The following is a 27002-nucleotide window of genomic DNA, read 5'->3' on the forward strand; positions in this document are numbered from 1 at the left end:
AGCACACAAAAAAGCAACCCAGTTAACAACATAATTACAAATATGGAGTTTTTATATATTTTATAACATATGATAGAGTTAAGCTTGACGAGTAGGCAACTATTTCCTGAATACAATCACGATTGAAACTGTGACATTGATTTCATACAACAGGTTAATAAACAGTTACAATTAAGTCACTTACATTTTAGATGCAATATTGACTGTTTTTGTTCTGTTTCAGCAGCAAAAATAGTTAAACAAAGATCACAACAACTTGTTTTCTCATTACTGAATGATTCAGCATTTTGAAACGAATCGCTTGACTCAAAGATTCAATGGTCAATCCATAAACATCTGTCTCAATCATGAATGACTCAGTCATTGGAACGAATCATTTGAACGAATGAATCAATGACTCGCTCATTAAGATGGTCGCCTGGCGACACCTAATGGCGGTTTAGTGTTATGTTTAAAAGTATCATTCTTTCCAACGTGCACCATTATCAATGTCCGTGCGGACGTCCGTTTTTTTACTTTTACTTTTATATTAGCGATTTAAAAGCACCCACTCGTGTCACACGTCGATTAACCGGTGGGAAAATATCCTCAGACACATACCTAATAAATGTATATTTAAATACAATATTGGCCTACCTGGTAAAAAGTTTTATATACTATTTTGATGTCCTTTTGGACACAAGAGGGCAGTATAGCCCTATGTTTGCTTTTTTGTTGAACCAAATAGCACTAAATAGCCTGTTTTTAACTTTTTCATTCTTCTTGAATTGCAAAAACAGAATAAAATGGGTTTAGTTGTGATATTTGTATACTTTTATATAGAAATAAATGGTATATAATTACATTTTTAGAAGATTTTTAGTGTTTCCTTTTTGGACATTACTCCCTCGCCATAGCAAAACCGTTTGAGATATTTATTATCCATTCACAACTTAGCATATTTAATGTAGTTTCATCATGTTGAAAAAGTTTGGTACGAATAAAATAAATAGTTTAAGAGGAGTGGCTAAAAATTCAGAGGCTGATTTTGCAAAAAAATTCACATTCAGACCAAAATATCTGACTTCCTGATGGCCAAAGCTATTGAATGTAAATTAGAAAGTTGTCCGGCTTGATGAGAACAATATAAAAACTATTTTTTCTTTACTGTAGTTAAAACCAACCCCCCCACTTTTGTCTAAAGCATGTTGAAAGTGACACACTTCCTGCTGCCAGTTGGTGGCGCTATAACTTTGACTCACAATAGCTACATCCATCTGATCGGCCTCTTACCACGAACACACTGCTGAAGTTTCATCAAGATCAGTTAATGTATGCAGAAGTTATTCCACTTCCGTGTTTCTCTTTTCTCGCCATAAATTCGATTCCTCGCCACAGCCAAACCGTTCGAGATATCAAAAATCCGTCCGCAATTTAGCATCCTCAAAGTCTTGACTACATGCACACTGAGTTTGAAGGGGACACGGTGAATTTTCTAGGAGGAGTATTTCACATTCCACAGCAAGCGTTTTCCAAACAACCCATAATAGCCGACTTCCTGTTGGGCTGGCGTAAAACTTGACCGGGGTAAAGTTGTTCGGCCCGATGAGATCTATATGTGTACCGAGTTTCATATTAATTCATGCGAGCGTGTTTGATATATGGATCAAGTTTTAGAACCCCGTTCAAGGGGGCGCTGTTGAGCCCCCCAGCCACGCCCGGGTACCAGCTTCAGCCCGGCCCTGATGGCCGTGGGTTCTGACCTGTGTGCAAAGTTTCAAGAGTTTTTGAGCACGTTAAGGACCCCAAAAGCCCCTGAAACCTTGATTAACAATATAAAAGCAATAGTCAAATCCCCCCCTCCCCTCACACACACACAGACACAGAGAGAGGGAGAGAAAATTCTTCAGAAAATCCACATTCAAACCAAAATATCTCTCTTCCTGTTGGTCGGAGATAGTTCATGTAAATTAGAAAGTTGTCCGTCTTGATGAGAACAATACACATACCAAGTTTTGTGATTCTAGGAAAAACTAAGCCCCCATTTTTGACTAAAGGTGGCGCTACTGAGCCATTCCACCACGCCCGTTTCTGAAACTTTGCACATGTCTACTGGCTAATAAATGTGATGTGTCTGTTGAGTTTCATGCAATTTCAAGTATGTTAAGAGTCTCAAAAGCATCAAAAAAGAATATTAAAGTTTGATGCGTTGCCACGGTAACAGTATCTAAGATATCAATAATCCTTTCACAGGTTTACATCTGCCGTGTGTCTACATTGTACACATAAAGTTTGAAGCAAATCGGGTAAAAATAAGACACTGATTTCAAAGCATTTTGAAAGTGACATATTCCTGCTGCCAGTTGGTGGCGCTATAACTTTGACTCACAATAGTCACATCCATGTGATCGGCCTCTTACCACGAACACACTGCTGAAGTTTCATCAAGATCAGTTAATGTATGCAGAAGTTATAACACACTTCCTGTTTCATTTTTTCGGCATAAATTTGTTTCCTCGCCACGGCCAAACCGTTTGAGATATCAAAAATCCGTCCGCAATTTAGCATCCTCAATGTCTTGACTTCATGCACACCGAGTTTGGAGGCGAATCGATGAATTCCCTAGGAGGAGTACATTAAATTCCACAGCATGCGTTTCCAAACAACGCTAAATAGCCAACTTCCTGTTTGGCTGGCGTAAAACTTAGAGCACGAAAGTTGTTCGGCCCGATGAGATCTATATGTGTACCGAGTTTCATATTATTACATGCAAGCGTGTTTGATTTATGGACACGTGTTCGGATCCCGTTCCAGGGGGCGCTGTCGAGCCTCCCTGCCACGCCCGGGTACCAGCTTCAGTCCGGACCTGATGGCCGCGGGTTCTGACGTGTGTGCAAAATTTCAAGAGTTTTCGAGCATGTTAAGAGCCCCAAAAGTGCCCGAAAGGTTGACAAAATAATAATAATAATAATAATAAAATATAGCTGCGAGCAGCGATTGCGGGCCCAAGCCGGTGGCACCGCCACCCCGGTGCCTTTAGTTACCTAAAGGCACCGGGGATGGCGGTGCCACCGGCTTTGGCCCTCCATCGCTGCTCGCAGCTATATTTATATATATATATATATATATATATATATATATATATATATATATATATATATATATAAATATCTATATATATACATATATATATATGTATATAAATATCTATATATATATATACACACACACACACACACACATATATATATATATATATATATATATATATATATACTTATATATATATACGTATATATATATATATATATATAAATATAAGACAGAAAATTTTACTTGTCTTACCTTATTCTTATTTTATGATACACCCAAAATATTCCACAACAAATCCTTTAAATTTAATGTAAAAATAAAAACGAAAGTAAGCAGTGTTGGTCTCACGTAACCCTCTCATTAGAATCAAAATGTTTCAATATTTGCGATGTATTTGGATGCTAAACTATTCTTTATTATAGGCTTTGTACTTCACTCGTGTTCCAATATCGATGGAAAAAATCATCCTCTTCACACGCGCAAAAATGTTCTTGGAAACATCACAGTGGAGCTCTGCTTACTGTGAATGGTACAGATTGTACTACTGACTATTTAAACAGAGCAGTGTAATTCGTTTATGTTAGGTTGACTATTTTTATTATTATATTGTATTAGGGCTATAATGAACAGGCTGCGATGTCAAGATTGCAATTCTGGAATGTGTGTGTGTGTGTGTGACGCGGTTGCGGTTGAACAGTGGACACAAAAACATAAATAAAATGTTTTAGTTAATTCCTACATCCATAGGAATAAATTGAAAATGCTCGCTCTACTCCGCACCATTATCAATGTCTGTGCGGACGTCTGTATTTTACTAGTATATAGTATACTATAGTTAGCGATTTAAAAGCGCTCAGTGGTGTCACACGTCGATTAACCGGTGGGAAAATGTTATCACAGTCACATCCCTAATATATTTATATACAAATACAATAGGCCTACCTGAAAGAGAATTTTACTTGCCCGACCAGCGTATAGCCTGATTAGAACGTCAATAACAAAAAAATAACTTGGGAATCACTAAAACGAGAGATTATTCTAATTTCATTACATTCATTTTAAGTTGCAATCATCAGTTAATAATAAATGTATTACTGATCAATGGTAACAAGGTTGCACTGCTGAGGCTCATGCTGCTTCTCCAGGAGAATTGTAAACAAATGAGCGCAGCACACAAAAAAGCAACCCAGTTAACAACATACTGACTATAAAAATTACAAATATGGAGTTTTTATATTTTTTATAACATATGATAGAGTTAAGCAACCTCACTTGACGAGTAGGCAACTATTTCCTGAATACAATCACGATTGAAACTGTGACATTGATTTCATACAACAGGTTAATAAACAGTTACAATTAAGTCACTTACATTTTAGATGCAATATTGACTGTTTTTGTTCTGTTTCAGCAGCAAAAATAGTTAAACAAAGATCACAGCAACTTGTTTTCTCATTACTGAATGATTCAGCATTTTGAAACGAATCGCTTGACTCAAAGATTCAATGGTCAATCCATAAACATCTGTCTCAATCATGAATGACTCAGTCATTGGAACGAATCATTTGAACGAATGAATCAATGACTCGCTCATTAAGATGGTCGCCTGGCGACACCTAATGGCGGTTTAGTGTTATGTTTAAAAGTATCATTCTTTCCAACGTGCACCATTATCAATGTCCGTGCGGACGTCCGTTTTTTTACTTTCACTTTTATATTAGCGATTTAAAAGCACCCACTCGTGTCACACGTCGATTAACCGGTGGGAAAATATCCTCAGACACATACCTAATAAATGTATATTTAAATACAATATTGGCCTACCTGGTAAAAAGTGTTATATACTATTTTGATGTCCTTTTGGACACAAGAGGGCAGTATAGCCCTATGTTTGCTTTTTTGTTGAACCAAATAGCACTAAATAGCCTGTTTTTAACTTTTTCATTCTTCTTGAATTGCAAAAACAGAATAAAATGGGTTTAGTTGTGATATTTGTATACTTTTATATAGAAATAAATGGTATATAATTACATTTTTAGAAGATTTTTAGTGTTTCCTTTTTGGACATTAATCCCTCGCCGTAGCAAAACCGTTTGAGATATTTATTATCCATTCACAACTTAGCATATTTAATGTAGTTTCATCATGTTGAAAAAGTTTGGTACGAATAAAATAAATAGTTTAAGAGGAGTGGCTAAAAATTCAGAGGCTGATTTTGCAAAAAAAATCACATTCAGACCCAAATATCTGACTTCCTGATGGCCAGAGCTATTGAATGTAAATTAGAAAGTTGTCCGGCTTGATGAGAACAATATAAAAACTATTTTTTCTTTACTGTAGTTAAAACTAACCCCCCCACTTTTGTCTAAAGCATGTTGAAAGTGACACACTTCCTGCTGCCAGTTGGTGGCGCTATAACTTTGACTCACAATAGCTACATCCATCTGATCGGCCTCTTACCACGAACACACTGCTGAAGTTTCATCAAGATCAGTTAATGTATGCAGAAGTTATTCCACTTCCGTGTTTCTCTTTTCTCGCCATAAATTCGATTCCTCGCCACAGCCAAACCGTTCGAGATATCAAAAATCCGTCCGCAATTTAGCATCCTCAAAGTCTTGACTACATGCACACCGAGTTTGAAGGGGACACGGTGAATTTTCTAGGAGGAGTATTTCACATTCCACAGCAAGCGTTTTCCAAACAACCCATAATAGCCGACTTCCTGTTGGGCTGGCGTAAAACTTGACCGGGGTAAAGTTGTTCGGCCCGATGAGATCTATATGTGTACCGAGTTTCATATTAATTCATGCGAGCGTGTTTGATATATGGATCAAGTTTTAGAACCCCGTTCAAGGGGGCGCTGTTGAGCCCCCCTGCCACGCCCGGGTACCAGCTTCAGCCCGGCCCTGATGGCCGTGGGTTTTGACCTGTGTGCAAAGTTTCAAGAGTTTTTGAGCACGTTAAGGACCCCAAAAGCCCCTGAAACCTTGATTAACAATATAAAAGCAAGAGTCAAATCCCCCCCTCCCCTCACACACACACAGACACAGAGAGAGGGAGAGAATATTCTTCAGAAAATCCACATTCAAACCAAAATATCTCTCTTCCTGTTGGTCGGAGATGGTTCATGTAAATTAGAAAGTTGTCCGTCTTGATGAGAACAATACACATACCAAGTTTTGTGATTCTAGGAAAAACTAAGCCCCCATTTTTGACTAAAGGTGGCGCTACTGAGCCATTCCACCATGCCCGTTTCTGAAACTTTGCACATGTCTACTGGCTAATAAATGTGATGTGTCTGTTGAGTTTCATGCAATTTCAAGTATGTTAAGAGTCTCAAAAGCATCAAAAAAGAATATTAAAGTTTGATGCATTGCCACGGTAACAGTATCTAAGATATCAATAATCCTTTCACAGGTTTACATCTGCCGTGTGTCTACATTGTACACATAAAGTTTGAAGCAAATCGGGTAAAAATAAGACACTGATTTCAAAGCATTTTGAAAGTGATGTACTTCCTGCTGCCTGTTGGTGGCGCTATAACTTTGACTCACAATAGTCACATCCATGTGATCGGCCTCTTACAACGAACACACTGCTGAAGTTTCATCAAGATCAGTTAATGTATGCAGAAGTTATAACACACTTCCTGTTTCATTTTTTCGCCATAAATTTGTTTCCTCGCCACGGCCAAACCGTTCGAGATATCAAAAATCCGTCCGCAATTTAGCATCCTCAATGTCTTGACTTCATGCACACCGAGATTGGAGGCGAATCGATGAATTCCCTAGGAGGAGTACATTAAATTCCACAGCATGCGTTTCCAAACAACGCTAAATAGCCAACTTCCTGTTTGGCTGGCGTAAAACTTAGAGCACGAAAGTTGTTCGGCCCGATGAGATCTATATGTGTACCGAGTTTCATATTATTACATGCAAGCGTGTTTGATTTATGGACACGTGTTCGGATCCCGTTCCAGGGGGCGCTGTCGAGCCCCCCTGCCACGCCCGGGTACCAGCTTCAGTCCGGCCCTGATGGCCGCGGGTTCTGACGTGTGTGCAAAATTTCAAGAGTTTTCGAGCATGTTAAGAGCCCCAAAAGTGCCCGAAAGGTTGACAAAATAATAATAATAATAATAATAATAATAAATAATCCTACCGGAAACAATAGGGCCTTCGCCCTTTCAGGGCTTGGGCCCTAATAATCCTACCGGAAACAATAGGGCCTTCGCCCTTTCAGGGCTTGGGCCCTAATAATCCTACCGGAAACAATAGGGCCTTCGCCCTTTCAGGGCTTGGGCCCTAATAAAATATAGCTGCGAGCAGCGATTACGGGCCCAAGCCGGTGGCACCGCAACCTAAAGGCACCGGGGTGGCGGTACCGCCGGCTTTGGCCCTCCATCGCTGCTCGCAGCTATATTTATATATATATATATATATATATATGTATTTATTATACAAACATATATATATATATATATATATTTATGTATATATATATACATATATATATATATATATTGATATATGTGTATATATATACCGTTCAAAAGTTTGGGGTCAGGAAGATTTTTAATGTTTTTAGGAGAAGTCTCTTCTGCTCACCAAGGCTGCATTTATTTGATTAAAAATACAAACAAAAACAGTAATATTGTGAAATATTATTCCAATTTAAAACAGCTGTTTTCTATTTTAAAATATTTTACACTGTAATTAATTTATGTGATCAAAGCTGAGTTTTCAGCATCATTACTCCCGTCTTCAGTGTCACATGATCCTTCAGAAACCATTCTAATATGATGATTGATGGTCAATAAATATTAATTATTATTTTCAATGTTGAAAACAGTTGTGTACAGATTTTTTTTCAAAATGCGTTGATGAATGTAAAGTTCAAAAGAACAGCATTTATTTCAAATATAATTTTTTTTAACATTATAAATGTCTGTACTGTAACTTTTGATCAGTTTAACTCATTCTCGATGAATAAAAGTATTGATTTATTTTATTTCTTTCCCCCAAAATTAAAATTAAAATTATTACTGACCCCAAACTTCTGAACGGTAGTGTTTAATGTTACAAAAGCTTTAGATTTCAGATAAATGCTGTTCTTTTGAACTTTCTATTCATCAAAGACTGTACACAACTGTTTTCGACATTTAAAATAATAATGAATGTTTCTTGAGCATCAATCATCATATTAGAATAATTTCTGAAGGATCATGTGACAGTGACGACTGGAGTAATGATGCTGAAAACTCAGCTTTGATCACAGGAATAAATAACAGTTTAAAATATATTAAAATAGAAAGCAGCTGTTTTAAATTGGAATACTATTTTACAATATTACTGTTTTTGTTTGTATTTTTAATCAAATAAATGCAGCCTTGGTGAGCAGAAGAAACTTCGCTTAAAAATCTTACTGACCCCAAATTTTTGAACAGTAGTGTATATATATTATATAAAAATGTAAGGGATAAGACACAGATAATTTTACTTGCCTGACCTGATTAGAACAATGAAAAAACTTAAATGAAAAAATAACTTGGGAATCACTAAAACGAGGGCGCGATTGAACAGTGGACACATAAAAACATACTCTGTCATTTTGTTCAGAACATCATTCAAACTGCAAAGTGTTAACTTATATTTTTGTACAGTAGCAATAAAACACAACATTGTGCTTTTTTTAAAATACATTCAAGCAATCCGCCCCGAAAATGAAACTAAAATGCTCACGGCTGCACAGGCATTCATAATGGTGCGCGTCCTCAGCTAGGAACGAGCAGAACAGAGTCAACGTTTTTTAGGTCATTGCTCCTTCCATAGGAATTTATTGAAAACGCTCGCTCTGCTCCGCACCATTATCAATGTCCGTGCGGACGAACATATTTTACTTTCGTTTTTAAGTTAGCGATTAAAAAGCCCCCAGCGGTGTCACACGTCAGTTAACCGGTGGTAAAATATTCTCACCGTCACATACCTAGTATATTTTTATATAGATATAATAGGCCTACCTGATTTTGAACACAAGAGGGCAGTATAGCACTATGTTTGACTTTATTTATTTATTGTTTAGACTAAACAACCATTCTGGCAGTTTTTAAACTTAAACTTCATTCTTAAATTGAAAAAAAAGAATAAAATGAGTTAAGTTCTGATATTTGTATACTTTTATATAGTAATAAATGGTGTATAATTACATTTTTAGAATATATGAGCCTTTTACTGTTTACTTTTTAGACAATACTTTAATCCCTCGCCATAGCAAAACCGTTTGAGATATTTATTATCCGTTCACAATTTAGCATCATTAATATATTTTTATCATGTTGAAAAAGTTTGGTGGGAATAAAATAAACCACTTAGATAAAGGTGGCTAAAAATTCAGAGGCTGATTTTGCAAAAAAATCCACATTCAGACCAAAATATCTGACTTCCTGATGGTCAGAGCTAATGACTTTAAATTAGAAAGTTGTCCGGGTCGATGAGATCAATATATGAACTGAGTTTTTTTTACTGTAGTTAAAACTAACCCCCCCACTTTTGTCTAAAGCATGTTGAAAGTGACACACTTCCTGCTGCCAGTTGGTGGCGCTATAACTTTGACTCACAATAGCTACATCCATCTGATCGGCCTCTTACCACGAACACACTGGTGAAGTTTCATCAAGATCAGTTAATGTATGCAGCAGTTATTCCACTTCGTGTTTCTCTTTTCTCGCCATAAATTCGATTCCTCGCCACGGCCAAACCGTTCGAGATATCAAAAATCCGTCCGTAATTTAGCATCCTCAAAGTCTTGACTACATGCACACCGAGTTTGGAGGGGACACGGTGAATTTTCTAGGAGGAGTATTTCACATTCCACAGCAAGCGTTTTCCAAACAACCCATAATAGCCGACTTCCTGTTGGGCTGGCGTAAAACTTGACCAGGGGAAAGTTGTTCGGCACGATGAGATCTATATGTGTACCGAGTTTCATATTAATTCATGCAAGCGTGTTTGATATATGGACCAAGTTTTAGAACCCCGTTCAAGGGGGCGCTGTTGAGCCCCCCAGCCACGCCCGGGTACCAGCTTCAGCCCGGCCCTGATGGCCGTGGGTTCTGACCTGTGTGCAAAGTTTCAAGAGTTTTTGAGCACGTTAAGGACCCCAAAAGCCCCTGAAACCTTGATTAACAATATAAAAGCAATAGTCAAATCCCCCCCCTCCCCTCACACACACACAGACACAGAGAGAGGGAGAGAAAATTCTTCAGAAAATCCACATTCAAACCAAAATATCTCTCTTCCTGTTGGTCGGAGATGGTTAATGTCAATTAGAAAGTTGTCCGTCTTGATGAGAACAATACACATACCAAGTTTTGTTGCTGTTGATAAAACTAACCGCCCCATTTATGACTAAAGGTGGCGCTACTGAGCCCCTCACCACGCCCGTTTCTGAAACTTTGCACATGTCTACGGGCTAATAAATGTGATGTGTCTGTCGAGTTTCATCCAATTTCAAGTATGTTAAGAGTCTCAAAAGCATCAAAAAAGAATATTAAAGTTTGAAGCGTTGCCATGGCAACAGTATTAAAGATATCAAAAATCCTTTCACAGGTCTACATCTGCCGTGTGTTTACATTATACACATAACGTTTGAAGCAAATCGGGTAAAAATAAGAGGGTGATTTCAAAGCATTTTGAAAGTGACACACTTCCTGCTGCCAGTTGGTGGCGCTATAACTTTGACTCACAATAGTCACATCAATGTGATCGGCCTCTGACCACGAACACACTGCTGAAGTTTTATCAAGATCAGTTAATGTATGCAGAAGTTATAACACACTTCCTGTTTATCTTTTCTCGCTATAAATTCGTTTCATCGCCACGGCCAAACCGTTCGAGATATCAAAAATCCGTCCGCAATTTAGCATCCTCAATGTCTTGACTTCATGCTGACCGAGTTTGGTGTGGATCGGATCAATTCCCTAGGAGGAGTACATTAAATTCCACAGCATGCGTTTTTCAAACAACCCATAATAGCTGACTTCCTGTTGGGCAGAGCTAATAACTTAGAGTGCGAAAGTTGTTCGGCCCGATGAGATCTATATGTGTACTGAGTTTCATACTAATACGTTCTTGTATGTGTCCAAGATTTAAGATTGTGTTCTAGGGGGCGCTGTTGAGCCCCCCTGCCACGCCCGGGTACCAGCTTCAGCCCGGCCCTAATGGCCGCGGGTTCTGACCTGCGTGCAAAGTTTCATGAGTTTTTGAGCACGTTAAAGGCCCCAAAAGCCCCCGAACCCTTGAAGAACAATAATAAATATAGCTGCAAGCAGCGATTGCGGGCCCAAGCCGGTGGCACCGCCATCCCCGGTGCCTTTAGGTAACTAAAGGCACCGGGGATGGCGGTGCCACCGGCTTTGGCCCTCCATCGCTGCTCGCAGCTATATTTATATATATATATATATATATATATATATATATATATATATATATATATACACACACACACACACACACACATATATATATATATATATATATATATATATATATATATTTATAAGACAGAACATATTACTTGTATTACCTTATTCTGATTTTATGATACACTCAAAATATTCCACAACAAATCCTTTAAATTTAATGTAAAAATAAAAACGAAAGTAAGAAGTGTTGGTCTCACGTAACCCTCTCATTAGAATCAAAATGTTTCAATTTTTGCGATGTATTTGGATGCTAAACTATTCTTTATTATAGGCTTTGTACTTCACTCGTGTTCCAATATCGATGGAAAAAATCATCCTCTTCACACGCGCAAAAATGTGCTTGGAAACATCACAGTGGAGCTCTGCTTACTGTGAATGGTACAGATTGTACTACTGACTATTTAAACAGAGCAGTGTAATTCGTTTATGTTAGGTTGACTATTTTTATTATTATATTGTATTAGGGCTATAATGAATGTCAAGATTGCAATTCTGGAATGTGTGTGTGACGCGGTTGCGGTTGAACAGTGGACACAAAAACATAAATAAAATGTTTTAGTTAATTCCTACATCCATAGGAATACATTGAAAATGCTCGCTCTACTCCGCACCATTATCAATGTCTGTGCGGACGTCTGTATTTTACTAGTATATAGTATACTATAGTTAGCGATTTAAAAGCCCTCAGCGGTGTCACATGTCGATTAACCGGTGGGAAAATTTTATCACAGTCACATCCCTAATATATTTATATATAAATACAATAGGCCTACCTGAAAGAGAATTTTACTTGCCCGACCAAAGTATAGCCTGATTAGAACGTCAATAACAAAAAAATAACTTGGGAATCACTAAAACGAGAGATTATTCTAATTTCATTACATTCATTTTAAGTTGCAATCAGCAGTTAATAATAAATGTATTACTGATCAATGGTAACAAGGTTGCACTGCTGAGGCTCATGCTGCTTCTCCAGGAGAATTGTAAACAAATGAGCGCAGCACACAAAAAAGCAACCCAGTTAACAACATACTGACTATAAAAATTACAAATATGGAGTTTTTATATATTTTATAACATATGATAGAGTTAAGCAACCTCACTTGACGAGTAGGCAACTATTTCCTGAATACAATCACGATTGAAACTGTGACATTGATTTCATACAACAGGTTAATAAACAGTTACAATTAAGTCACTTACATTTTAGATGCAATATTGACTGTTTTTGTTCTGTTTCAGCAGCAAAAATAGTTAAACAAAGATCACAGCAACTTGTTTTCTCATTACTGAATGATTCAGCATTTTGAAACGAATCGCTTGACTCAAAGATTCAATGGTCAATCCATAAACATCTGTCTCAATCATGAATGACTCAGTCATTGGAATGAATCGTTTGAACGAATGAATCAATGACTCGCTCATTAAGATGGTCGCCTGGCGACACCTAATGGCGGTTTAGTGTTATGTTTAAAAGTATCATTCTTTCCAACGTGCACCATTATCAATGTCCGTGCGGACGTCCGTTTTTTTACTTTCACTTTTATATTAGCGATTTAAAAGCACCCGCTCGTGTCACACGTCGCTTAACCGATGGGAAAATATCCTCACAGTCATATACCTAATAAATTTATATTTAAATACAATAGGCCTACCTAGTAAAACGTTTTATATACTATTTTGATATCCTTTTGGACACAAGAGGGCAGTATAGCCCTATGCTTGCTTTTTTGTTGAAACAAATAGCACTAAATAGCCTGTTTTTAACTTTTTCATACTTTTTGAATTGCAAAAACAGAATAAAATAGGTTTAGTTCTAATTTTTTGTATAATTTTATATAAAAATAAATGGTGTATAATTAAATTTTAAGAATATATGAGATGTTTTCTGATTCCTTTTTTGACATTATTTTAATCCCTCGCCATGTCAAAACCGTTTGAAATATTTAATATCCGTTCACAATTTAGCATCTTTAATGTATTTTCATCGTGTTAAAAAAGTTGGTGTGAATAAAAAAAAAAACACTTAGCAGGAGTGGGTAAAAAGCAGAGGCTGAATTTGCAAATAAATCCACATTCAAACCAAAATATCTGACTTCCTATTGGTCGAAGCTAATAACTATATATTAGAAAGTTGTCCGGCTCGATGAGACCAATGTACGTACTGATTTTTAAAACTGTGGGTAAAACTAACCCCCCCACTTTTGTCAAAAGCATTTTGAAAGTGACACACTTCCTGCTGCCAGTTGGTGGCGCTATAACTTTGACTCACAATAGTTACATCCATCTGATCGGCCTCTTACCACGAACACACTGGTGAAGTTTCATCAAGATCCGTTAATGTATGCAGAAGTTATACCACTTCGTGTTTCTCTTTTCTCGCCATAAATTCGTTTCCTCGCCACGGCCAAACCGTTCGAGATATCAAAAATCCGTCCGCAATTTAGAATCCTCAATGTCTTGACTTCATGCACACCGAGTTTGGTGGGGATTGGATGAATTCTCTAGGAGGAGTACTTCGCATTCCACAGCAAGCGTTCTCCAAACAACCCATAATTTCCGACTTCCTGTTGGGCTGGCGTAAAACTTAGAGCACGAAAGTTGTTCAGCCCGATGTGATCTATATGTGTACCGAGTTTCATATCATTACATGCAAGTGTGTTTGATATATGGATCTAGTTTTAGAATCCCGTTCAAGGGGGCGCTGTTGAGCCCCCCTGCCACACCCGGGTACCAGCTTCAGCCCGGCCCTGATGGCCGCGAGTTCTGACCTGTGTGCAAAGTTTCAAGAGTTTTCGAGCACGTTAAGGGCCCCAAAAGCCCCTGAAACCTTGAAACACACTGAAATCAATTGGAAATTCCCTCCCACCCCTCACACACACAGAGACAGAGAGAGAGAGAGAGAAAATTCTCCAAAAAATCACATTCAAACCAAAATATCTGACTTCCTGTTGCTCTGAGCTAATAAGTGTGAATTAGAAAGTTGTCCGGCTTGATGAGAACAATATACATAACGATTTTTGTGACTCTACTTAAAACTAAGCCCCCATTTTTGACTAAAGGTGGCGCTACTGAGCCCCTCACCACGCCCGTTTCTGAAACTTTGCACATGTCTACTGGCTAATAAATGTGATGTGTCTGTCGAGTTTCATCCAATTTCAAGTATGTTAAGAGTCTCAAAAGCATCTGAAAAGAATATTAAAGTTTGATGCGTTGCCACGGCAACAGTATTTAAGATATCAATAAACCTTTCACAGGTCTACATCTGCCGTGTGTCTACATTATACACATAAAGTTTGAAGCAAATCGGGTAAAAATAAGAGAGTGATTTCAAAGCATTTTGAAAGTGACACACTTCCTGCTGCCAGTTGGTGGCGCTATAACTTTGACTCACAATAGTCACATCCATGTGATCGGCCTCTTACAACGAACACACTGCGGAAGTTTCATCAAGATCAGTTAATGTATGCAGAAGTTATAACACACTTCCTGTGTCCCTTATTCGCCATAAATTTGTTTCCTCGCCACGGCCAAACCGTTTGAGATATCAAAAATCCGTCCGCAATTTAGCATCCTCAATGTCTTGACTTCATGCTGACCGAGTTTGGTTGTGATTGGACGAATTTTCTAGGAGGAGTATTTCAAATTCCACAGCATGCGTTTCCAAACAACCCATAATAGCCGACTTCCTGTTGGGCTAGCGTAAAGCTAGCGTAAAACTTAGAGGACGAAAGTTGTTCGGCCCGATGAGATCTATATGTGTACTGAGTTTCATATTATTATATGCAAGCATGTTTGATTTATGGACCAAGTTTTCGGACACCATTCCAGGTGGCGCTGTCGAGCCCCCCTGCCACGCCCGGGTACCAGCTTCAGTCAGGCCCTGATGGCCGTGGGTTCTGACGTGTGTGCAAAATTTCAAGAGTTTTCGAGCATGTTAAGAGCCCCAAAAGTGCCCGAAAGGTTTAAAAAAAAATAATAATAATAATAAATAATCCTACCGAAAACAATAGGGCCTTCGCCCTTTCAGGGCTTGGGCCCTAAATATAGCTGCGAGCAGCGATTGCGGGCCCAAGCCGGTGGCACCGCCACCCCGGTGCCTTTAGTTACCTAAAGGCACCAGGGATGGCGGTGCCACCGGCTTTGGCCCGCAATCGCTGCTCGCAGCTATATTTATATATATATATATATATACACACACACACACACACACACATATATATATATATATATATATATATATACACACACACACACACACACACATATATATATATATATATATATATATATATATATATACACACACACACACACACACACACACACACACACACACATATATATATATATATATATATATATATATATATATATATATATATTTATATATATATATTTATAAGACAGAAAATATTACTTGTCTTACCTTATTCTGATTTTATGATACACTCAAAATATTCCACAACAAATCCTTTAAATTTAATGTAAAAATAAAAACGAAAGTAAGCAGTGTTGGTCTCACGTAACCCTCTCATTAGAATCAAAATGTTTCAATTTTTGCGATGTATTTGGATGCTAAACTATTCTTTATTATAGGCTTTGTACTTCACTCGTGTTCCAATATCGAGGGAAAAAATCATCCTCTTCACGCGCGCAAAAATGTGCTTGGAAACATCACAGTGGAGCTCTGCTTACTGTGAATGGTACAGATTGTACTACTGACTATTTAAACAGAGCAGTGTAATTCGTTTATGTTAGGTTGACTATTTTTATTATTATATTGTATTAGGGCTATAATGAATGTCAAGATTGCAATTCTGGAATGTGTGTGTGACGCGGTTGCGGTTGAACAGTGGACACAAAAACATAAATAAAATGTTTTAGTTAATTCCTACATCCATAGGAATACATTGAAAATGCTCGCTCTACTCCGCACCATTATCAATGTCTGTGCGGACGTCTGTATTTTACTAGTATATAGTATACTATAATTAGCGATTTAAAAGCCCTCAGCGGTGTCACATGTCGATTAACCGGTGGGAAAATTTTATCACAGTCACATCCCTAATATATTTATATATAAATACAATAGGCCTACCTGAAAGAGAATTTTACTTGCCCGACCAAAGTATAGCCTGATTAGAACGTCAATAACAAAAAAATAACTTGGGAATCACTAAAACGAGAGATTATTCTAATTGTATTACATTCATTTTAAGTTGCAATCAGCAGTTAATAATAAATGTATTACTGATCAGTGGTAACAAGGTTGCACTGCTGAGGCTCATGCTGCTTCTCCAGGAGAATTGTAAACAAATGAGCGCAGCACACAAAAAAGCAACCCAGTTAACAACATACTGACTATAAAAATTACAAATATGGAGTTTTTATATATTTTATAACATATGATAGAGTTAAGCAACCTCACTTGACGAGTAGGCAACTATTTCCTGAATACAATCACAATTGAAACTGTGACATTGATTTCATACAACAGGTTAATAAACAGTTACAATTAAGTCACTTACATTTTAGATGCAATATTGACTGTTTTTGTTCTGTTTCAGCAGCAAAAATAGTTAAACAAAGATCACAGCAACTTGTTTTCTCATTACTGAAGGATTCAGCATTTTGAAACGAATCGCTTGACTCAAAGATTCAATGGTCAATCCATAAACATCTGTCTCAATCATGAATGACTCAGTCATTGGAATGAATCGTTTGAACGAATGAATCAATGACTCGCTCATTAAGATGGTCGCCTGGTGACACCTAATGGCGGTTTAGTGTTATGTTTAAAAGTATCATTCTTTCCAACGTGCACCATTATCAATGTCCGTGCGGACGTCCGTTTTTTTACTTTCACTTTTATATTAGCGATTTAAAAGCACCCGCTCGTGTCACACGTCGCTTAACCGATGGGAAAATATCCTCACAGTCATATACCTAATAAATTTATATTTAAATACAATAGGCCTACCTACTAAAACGTTTTATATACTATTTTGATATCCTTTTGGACACAAGAGGGCAGTATAGCCCTATGTTTGCTTTTTTGTTGAAACAAATAGCACTAAATAGCCTGTTTCTAACTTTTTCATACTTCTTGAATTGCAAAAACAGAATAAAATAGGTTTAGTTCTAATATTTGTATAATTTTATATAAAAATAAATGGTGTATAATTAAATTTTAAGAATATATGAGATGTTTTCTGATTCCTTTTTTGACATTATTTTAATCCCTCGCCATGTCAAAACCGTTTGAGATATTCAATATCCGTTCTCAATTTAGCATCTTTAATGTATTTTCATCATGTTGAAAAAGTTTGGTGTGAATAAAAAAAAAAACACTTAGCAGGAGTGGGTAAAAAGCAGAGGCTGAATTTGCAAATAAATCCACATTCAAACCAAAATATCTGACTTCCTGTTGGTCCAAGCTAATGACTGCAAATTAGAAAGTTGTCCAGCTCGATGAGACCAATATACTTACTGATTTTTGTAATTGTGGGTAAACCTAACCCCCCCACTTTTGTCAAAAACATTTTGAAAGTGACACACTTCCTGCTGCCAGTTGGTGGCGCTATAACTTTGACTCACAATAGTTACATCCATCTGATCGGCCTCTTACCACGAACACACTGCTGAAGTTTCATCAAGATCAGTTAATGTATGCTGAAGTTATACCACTTCGTGTTTCTCTTTTCTCGCAATAAATGCGTTTCCTCACCACGACCAAAGCGTTCGAGATATCAAAAATCCGTCCGCAATTTAGCATCCTCAATGTCTTGACTTCATGCACACCGAGATTGGTGGCGATTTAATTAATTCTCTAGGAGAAGTGTTTCAAATTCCACAGCAAGCGTTCTCCAAACAACCCATAATTGCCGACTTCCTGTTGGGCTGGTGTAAAACTTAGAGCACGAAAGTTGTTCGGCCCGATGAGATCTATTTGTGTACCGAGTTTCATATCATTACATGCAAGTGTGTTTGATTTATGGACAATTGTTCGGATCCCGTTCCAGGGGGCGCTGTTGAGCCCCCCTGCCACGCCCGGGTACCAGCTTCAGCCCGGCCCTGATGGCCGCAGGTTCTGACCTGTGTGCAAAGTTTCAAGAGTTTTCGAGCACGTTAAGGGCCCAAAAGCCCCTGAAACCTTGAAACACACTGAAATCAATTGGAAATTCCCTCCCACCCCTCACACACACAGAGACAGAGAGAGAGAGAGAGAAAATTCTCCAAAAAATCACATTCAAACCAAAATATCTGACTTCCTGTTGCTCTCAGCTAATAAGTGTGAATTAGAAAGTTGTCCGGTTTAATGAGAACAATATACATAGCGAGTTTAGTGACTCTATGTAAAACTAAGCCCCCATTTTTGACTAAAGGTGGCGCTACTGAGCCCCTCACCACGCCCGTTTCTGAAACTTTGCACATGTCTACTGGCTAATAAATGTGATGTGTCTGTCGAGTTTCATGCAATTTCAAGTATGTTAAGAGTCTCAAAAGCATCAAAAAAGAATATTAAAGTTTGATGCGTTGCCACGGCAACAGTATCTAAGATATCAATAAACCTTTCACAGGTCTACATCTGCCGTGTGTCTACATTATTCACATAAAGTTTGAAGCAAATCGGGTTAAAATAAGAGGGTGATTTCAAAGCATTTTGAAAGTGACACACTTCCTGCTGCCAGTTGGTGGCGCTATAACTTTGACTCACAATAGTCACATCAATGTGATCAGCCTCTGAGCAAGAACACACTGCTGAAGTTTTATCAAGATCAGTCAATGTATGCAGAAGTTATAATACACTTCCTGTGTCCCATTATTCGCCATAAATTCGTTTCCTCGCCACAGCCAAACCTTTCGAGATATCAAAAATACCCTGGCAATTTTTCATCCTCAATGTCTTGACTTGATGCACACCGAGTTTGGTGCTGACCGGGTGAATTCCCTAAGAGAAGTGTTTCAAATTCCTAAGCATGCGTTTCCAAACAACCCTAAATAGTCGACTTCCTGTTGGGCTGGCGTAAAACTTAGAGCATGAAAGTTGTGCGGCCCGATGAGATCTATATGTGTTCCGAGTTTCATATTATTACATGCAAGCGTGTTTGATTTATGGACCAAGTTTTCGGACCCCGTTCCAGGGGGCGCTGTCGAGACCCCCTGCCACGCCCGGGTACCAGCTTCAGCCCGGCCCTGATGGCCGCGGGTTCTGACTCGTGTGCAAAGTTTCAAGAGTTTTTGAGCATGTTAAGAGCCCCAAAAATGCCTGAATAGTCGTAAGAAAAATAATAATAAATATAGCTATATATATAATATATATATAAATATAGCTGCGAGCAGCGATTGCGGGCCCAAGCCGGTGGCACCGCCACCCTGGTGCCTTTAGTTACACTAAAGCCACCGGGGTGGCGGTGTCACCGGCTTGGGCCCTCCATCGCTGCTCGCAGCTATATTTATATATACATATATATATATATATATATATATATATATATATATATGTAAAAAAAAAAAATATATATATACATTATATATGTAAAAAAAAAAAAATATATATATATATATATATATATATATATATATATATATATATATATATATATATATATATAAAAGTATATACATATCAGTGGCGGCTGCTGGTCTTTCAAAGAGGGGAAGCTCATTTTCGGCCTACATCATAAAAATTATTCATTTATTTATACGTAAATTCTACGTTCCTTTTCAAGAAAGTGCTCTGTGAAAAATGTATGTAATAATATAATAAAGGTATAAATAATAATATAATAAAGTATAATAATAATGCTACTAATAATAATGTATATTTTTAATTATTTTAATAATTATTTTTGAATTATTACTAATAATAATAATATAAAAAATATAATAAGTAATAATATAATAAAGGTATAAATGTATAATTGTGTGAAATGCATTATAAAAATTGGCTAGCAATTTCGACAAGCAAATACCAAGAAATAGGTTGCAGCAGTTTGTCTTTGAAAAATCCGCGATGGGACTGAGCTCGAACAGTTTCAACATCAGCGACTTTTTATTGTATGAAATCGCTGTCAATCAAAAGGAGACGCAGCCTTTCGACAGACCCTCCAATCATCACGCGGAAGCCCGGAGTCCGGGCCAGCCCACTCCTCATTCACTCCCAGAGACGCTGAGCGTCCATGGGCGGGACATAATCGCAGCATTTATCCAATGACCGTCTAGTTTCGAAGCGCTGAAAAAAACTGTTCGAAGCAGCCCCATTGAAGTCAACGGACGCTGGGCTTCAACAGGGAAATGCACTGTGACGCTACGGGAATGTATGAGAAGGAAATCGAGTCAGCCGACCTGTAACTGATTCTGAACGAACTCGTCTTTGAGACGAACGTTTTCTAACGCATTTTAGTCAATAAAATGTTAATACAATAGTACATATTTGACCATTCATTTTTTGACATTATAAGGGAAGCCGAGCTTCCCTTGCAGTCTTAAAGAAATCGCCACTGATACATATGTATATATATATATATATATATATATATATATATATATATATATATATATATATATATGGCGAGGCGAGGAACGGGCAGAGAAGAGCGAACGTTTTTGGACATTCATCATATTGCATTGGTTTTCATTTCTTGTCCACAAACCGAGCACTAATCTGTTTATTTTTAAGTCACACATTCTCCATTGATTAAAAAAGACAATCAAATGTATTTTTTAATGGTAATATTATTTTATACAGAAATAAATTATTTATAATTCAGATGAGAATAAAGTTAGTGTTAATTAAAATTGTAAGGAAAACAAATATATTGATCTAAAATCTACTATCATTTGCTGCAAATAGGTTGACTATTTATATTTATTATTATATTTTATTACGGCTGTAATGAACCAGCTGCGATGTCAAGATTGCAATGCTGGAATGCACAATATGTTGTTGTTGTTGTTGTGTGTGTGTGTGTGTGTGTGTGTGTGTGTGTGTGTGTGTGTGTGTGTGTGAGGCGTGGGCACGATCGAACAGTGGAAACATAAAAACATAGGCTACTCCGTCGGTTTGTTCATACAGGACATCATTTAAACTGCACTGTGTTTACTTATATTTATGTACACTCGCAATAAAACACAACATTGTGCTTTTGTAAAAAAACATTCAAGCAATCCCACCCCCGAAATGGCGCTATTTTTTAAATTAAACTAAAATGCTCATGGCTGCATGGGCAATAACGCATCTACAGCGAGGAACGAGCAGAACAGAGTGAATGTTTTTAGTTCATTCCTACTGGACGTCCGTATTTCACTTTCGCTTTTAAAGGGATACTCCACTTTAAAATGAAAATTCTGTCATCATATACTCACCCTCATGTTGTTTTAATCCTTTATGAATTTCTTTCTTCTGCTTAACAGAAAGGAAGATATTTAGGAGAATGTCAGTAACCAGACAGTTTCTGAGCCCATTGACTTCCATAGTAGGAAAAAATTTATACTATGGAAGTCAGTGAGACTAGAAACTGTCTGGTTTATGACATTCTTCTAAATATCTTCCTTTCTGTTCAGCAGAAGAAAGAAATTCATAAAGGATTGAAACAACATGAGGGTGAGTATATGATGACAGAATTTTCTATTTAAAGTGGAGTATCCCTTTAAGTTAGCGATTTAAAAGCCCCCGCCGCGGTGTCACACATCAATTAACCAGTGGGAAAAAATGCTCAGTCACATCGCTAATATATTTATATATAAATACAATGGGCCTACCTGATTTTGAACACAAGAGGGCAGTATAGCCCTATGTATGAATTTTTTTTTTTTCTGTTCAGTTCTGTTTCGGCTTAGTTCTGATATTTGTATAATTTTATATAAAAATAAATGGTGTATAATAAAAATTTTAAAAGATTTGAGATGTTTTCTGATTCCTTTTTTGACGTTATTTTAATCCCTCGCCATGTCAAAACCGTTTGAGATATTCAATAACCGTTCACAATTTAGCATCTTTAATGTATTTTCATCATGTTGAAAAAGTTTGGTGTGAATAAAATAAACCACTTAGCAGGAGTGGGTAAAAATGCAGAGGCTGAATTTGCAAATAAATCCATATTCAGACCAAAATATCTGACTTCCTGTTGGTTGCAGCTAATGCCTGTAAATTAGAAAGTTGTCCGGCTCGATGAGACCAATATACGTACTGATTTTTGTAATTGTGGGTAAAACTAACCGCCCCACTTTTGTCAAAAACATTTTGAAAGTGACACACTTCCTGCTGCCAGTTGGTGGCGCTATAACTTTGACTCACAATAGTCACATCCATCTGATCGGCCTCTTACCACGAACACACTGCTGAAGTTTCATCAAGATCAGTTAATGTGTGCAGAAGTTATAACACTTCGTGTTTCTCTTTTCTCGCCATAAATTCGTGTCCTCGCCACGGCCAAACCGTTTGAGATATCAAAAATCCGTCCGCAATTTAGCATCCGCAATGTCTTGACTTCATGCACACCGAGTTTGGTGGCGATTTAATTAATTCTCTAGGAGAAGTGTTTCAAATTCCACAGCAAGCGTTCTCCAAACAACCCATAATTGCCGACTTCCTGTTGGGCTGGTGTAAAACTTAGAGCACGAAAGTTGTTCGGCCCGATGAGATCTATATGTGTACCGAGTTTCATATCATTACATGCAAGTGTGTTTGATTTATGGACAAGTGTTCGGATCCCGTTCCAGGGGGCGCTGTTGAGCCCCCCTGCCACGCCCGGGTACCAGCTTCAGCCCGGCCCTGATGGCCGCAGGTTCTGACCTGTGTGCAAAGTTTCAAGAGTTTTCGAGCACGTTAAGGGCCCCAAAAGCCCCTGAAACCTTGAAACACACTGAAATCAATTGGAAATTCCCTCCCACCCCTCACACACACAGAGACAGAGAGAGAGAGAGAGAAAATTCTCCAAAAAATCACATTCAAACCAAAATATCTGACTTCCTGTTGCTCTCAGCTAATAAGTGTGAATTAGAAAGTTGTCCGGTTTAATGAGAACAATATACATAGCGAGTTTAGTGACTCTATGTAAAACTAAGCCCCCATTTTTGACTAAAGGTGGCGCTACTGAGCCCCTCACCACGCCCGTTTCTGAAACTTTGCACATGTCTACTGGCTAATAAATGTGATGTGTCTGTTGAGTTTCATGCAATTTCAAGTATGTTAAGAGTCTCAAAAGCATCAAAAAAGAATTTTAAAGTTTGATGCGTTGCCACGGCAACAGTATCTAAGATATCAATAAACCTTTCACAGGTCTACATCTGCCGTGTGTCTACATTATTCACATAAAGTTTGAAGCAAATCGGGTAAAAATAAGAGGGTGATTTCAAAGCATTTTGAAAGTGACACACTTCCTGCTGCCAGTTGGTGGCGCTATAACTTTGACTCACAATAGTCACATCAATGTGATTAGCCTCTGAGCAAGAACACACTGCTGAAGTTTTATCAAGATCAGTTAATGTATGCAGAAGTTATAATACACTTCCTGTGTCCCATTATTCGCCATAAATTCGTTTCCTCGCCACAGCCAAACCGTTCGAGATATCAAAAATCCCCTGGCAATTTTTCATCCTCAATGTCTTGACTTCATGCACACCGAGTTTGGTGCTGACCGGGTGAATTCCCTAAGAGAAGTGTTTCAAATTCCTAAGCATGTGTTCTCCAAACAACCCTAAATAGTCGACTTCCTGTTGGGCTGGCGTAAAACTTAGAGCATGAAAGTTGTGCGGCCCGATGAGATCTATATGTGTTCCGAGTTTCATATTATTACATGCAAGCGTGTTTGATTTATGGACCAAGTTTTCGGACCCCGTTCCAGGGGGCGCTGTCGAGACCCCCTGCCACGCCCGGGTACCAGCTTCAGCCCGGCCCTGATGGCCGCGCGTTCTGACTCGTGTGCAAAGTTTCAAGAGTTTTTGAGCATGTTAAGAGCCCCAAAAATGCCTGAATAGTCGTAAGAAAAAAAATAATAATAATAAATATAGCTGCGAGCAGCGATTACGGGCCCAAGCCGGTGGCACCGCAACCCCGGTGCCTTTAGTTACCTAAAGGCACCGGGGTGGTGGTACCGCCGGCTTTGGCCCTCCATCGCTGCTCGCAGCTATATTATATATATATATATATATATATATATATATATATATATATATATATATATATATATATATATATACACACCGTTCAAAAGTTTGGGGTCAGGAAGATTTTTTATGTTTTTAGGAGAAGTCTCTTCTGCTCACTAAGGCTGCATTTATTTGATTAAAAATACAAACAAAAACAGTAATATTGTGAAATATTATTCCAATTTAAAACAGCTGTTTTCCATTTTAAAATATTTTACACTGTAATTAATTTATGTGATCAAAGCTGAGTTTTCAGCATCATTACTCCTGTCTTCAGTGTCACATGATCCTTCAGAAATCATTCTAATATGATGATTGATGGTCAATAAATATTAATTATTATTTTCAATGTTGAAAACAGTTGTGTACAGATTTTTTTTCAAAATGCGTTGATGAATGTAAAGTTCAAAAGAACAGCATTTATTTCAAATACAAATTTTTTTTAACATTATAAATGTCTGTACTGTAACTTTTGATCAGTTTAACTCATTCTCGATGAATAAAAGTATTGATTTATTTTATTTCTTTCCCCCAAAATTTAAATTTAAATTATTACTGACCCCAAACTTCTGAACGGTAGTGTTTAATGTTACAAAAGCTTTAGATTTCAGATAAATGCTGTTCTTTTGAACTTTCTATTCATCAAAGACTGTACACAACTGTTTTCGACATTTAAAATAATAATGAATGTTTCTTGAGCATCAATCATCATATTAGAATAATTTCTGAAGGATCATGTGACAGTGACGACTGGAGTAATGATGCTGAAAACTCAGCTTTGATCACAGGAATAATGAACAGTTTAAAATATATTAAAATAGAAAGTGCGCTATTTTAAATTGGAATACTATTTTACAATATTACTGTTTTTGTTTGTATTTTTAATCAAATAAATGCAGCCTTGGTGAGCAGAAGAAACTTCTCTGTTATGTGCGCGCCACAGACTGCACGCACGTCCGCTTAGAGTTCCGCCTTTTGCATTCCGTCAATATTACGTTATTAGAAAAATATTTTTTTAGAGAATCGATTTTTTGACATTTGTGAATCGATTCAGAATCGTCCACGTCCGCATCGCGATGCATCTAAGAATCAATTTTTTCTCCCACCCCTAGATTTCATACAACAGGTTAATAAACAGTTACAATTAAGTCACTTACATTTTAGATGCAATGTTGACTGTTTTTGTTCTGTTTCAGCAGCGAAAATAGTTAAACAAAGATCACGGCAGAACCATCACGCATCACGTGTTTTCTCATAACTGAACGATTCAGCATTTTTAACGAATCGGTTGACTCAAAGATTGAATGATCAATCCATAAACATCTGTCTTAATCATGATCGACTCATTCGAACGAATCGTTTGAACGAATGAATCAATGACTCGCTTATTAAGATGGATGCCTGGCGACACCTAATGGCGGTTTAGTGTTGTTTAAAAGCATCATTCTTTCCCACATGTGTGTGATTTGTGTGTGCAACATTATCATTATTTTTCTTTCACTATTATATTAGCGATTTAAAAGCACCCACTCGTGTCACACATCGATTAACCGGTGGGAAAATATCCTCAGACACATACCTAATAAATGTATATTTAAATACAATATTGGCCTACCTGGTAAAAAGTTTTATATACTATTTTGATGTCCTTTTGGACACAAGAGGGCAGTATAGCCCTATGTTTGCTTTTTTGTTGAACCAAATAGCACTAAATAGCCTGTTTTTAACTTTTTCATTCTTCTTGAATTGCAAAAACAGAATAAAATGGGTTTAGTTGTGATATTTGTATACTTTTATATAGAAATAAATGGTATATAATTACATTTTTAGAAGATTTTTACTTTAATCCCTCGCCATAGCAAAACCGTTTGAGATATTTATTATCCATTCACAATTTAGCATATTTAATGTAGTTTCATCATGTTGAAAAAGTTTGGTACGAATAAAATAAATAGTTTAAGAGGAGTGGCTAAAAATTCAGAGGCTGATTTTGCAAAAAAATCCACATTCAGACCAAAATATCTGACTTCCTGATGGCCAGAGCTATTGAATGTAAATTAGAAAGTTGTCCGGCTTGATGAGAACAATATACAAACTATTTTTTCTTTACTGTAGTTAAAAGTAACCCCCCCACTTTTGTCAAAAGCATGTTGAAAGTGACACACTTCCTGCTGCCAGTTGGTGGCGCTATAACTTTGACTCACAATAGCTACATCCATCTGATCGGCCTCTTACCACGAACACACTGCTGAAGTTTCATCAAGATCAGTTAATGTATGCAGAAGTTATTCCA

This window comes from Rutilus rutilus, assembly GCF_951802725.1.
Source record: "Rutilus rutilus genome assembly, chromosome: 2".
Classification (NCBI taxonomy): Eukaryota; Metazoa; Chordata; class Actinopteri; order Cypriniformes; family Leuciscidae; genus Rutilus; species Rutilus rutilus.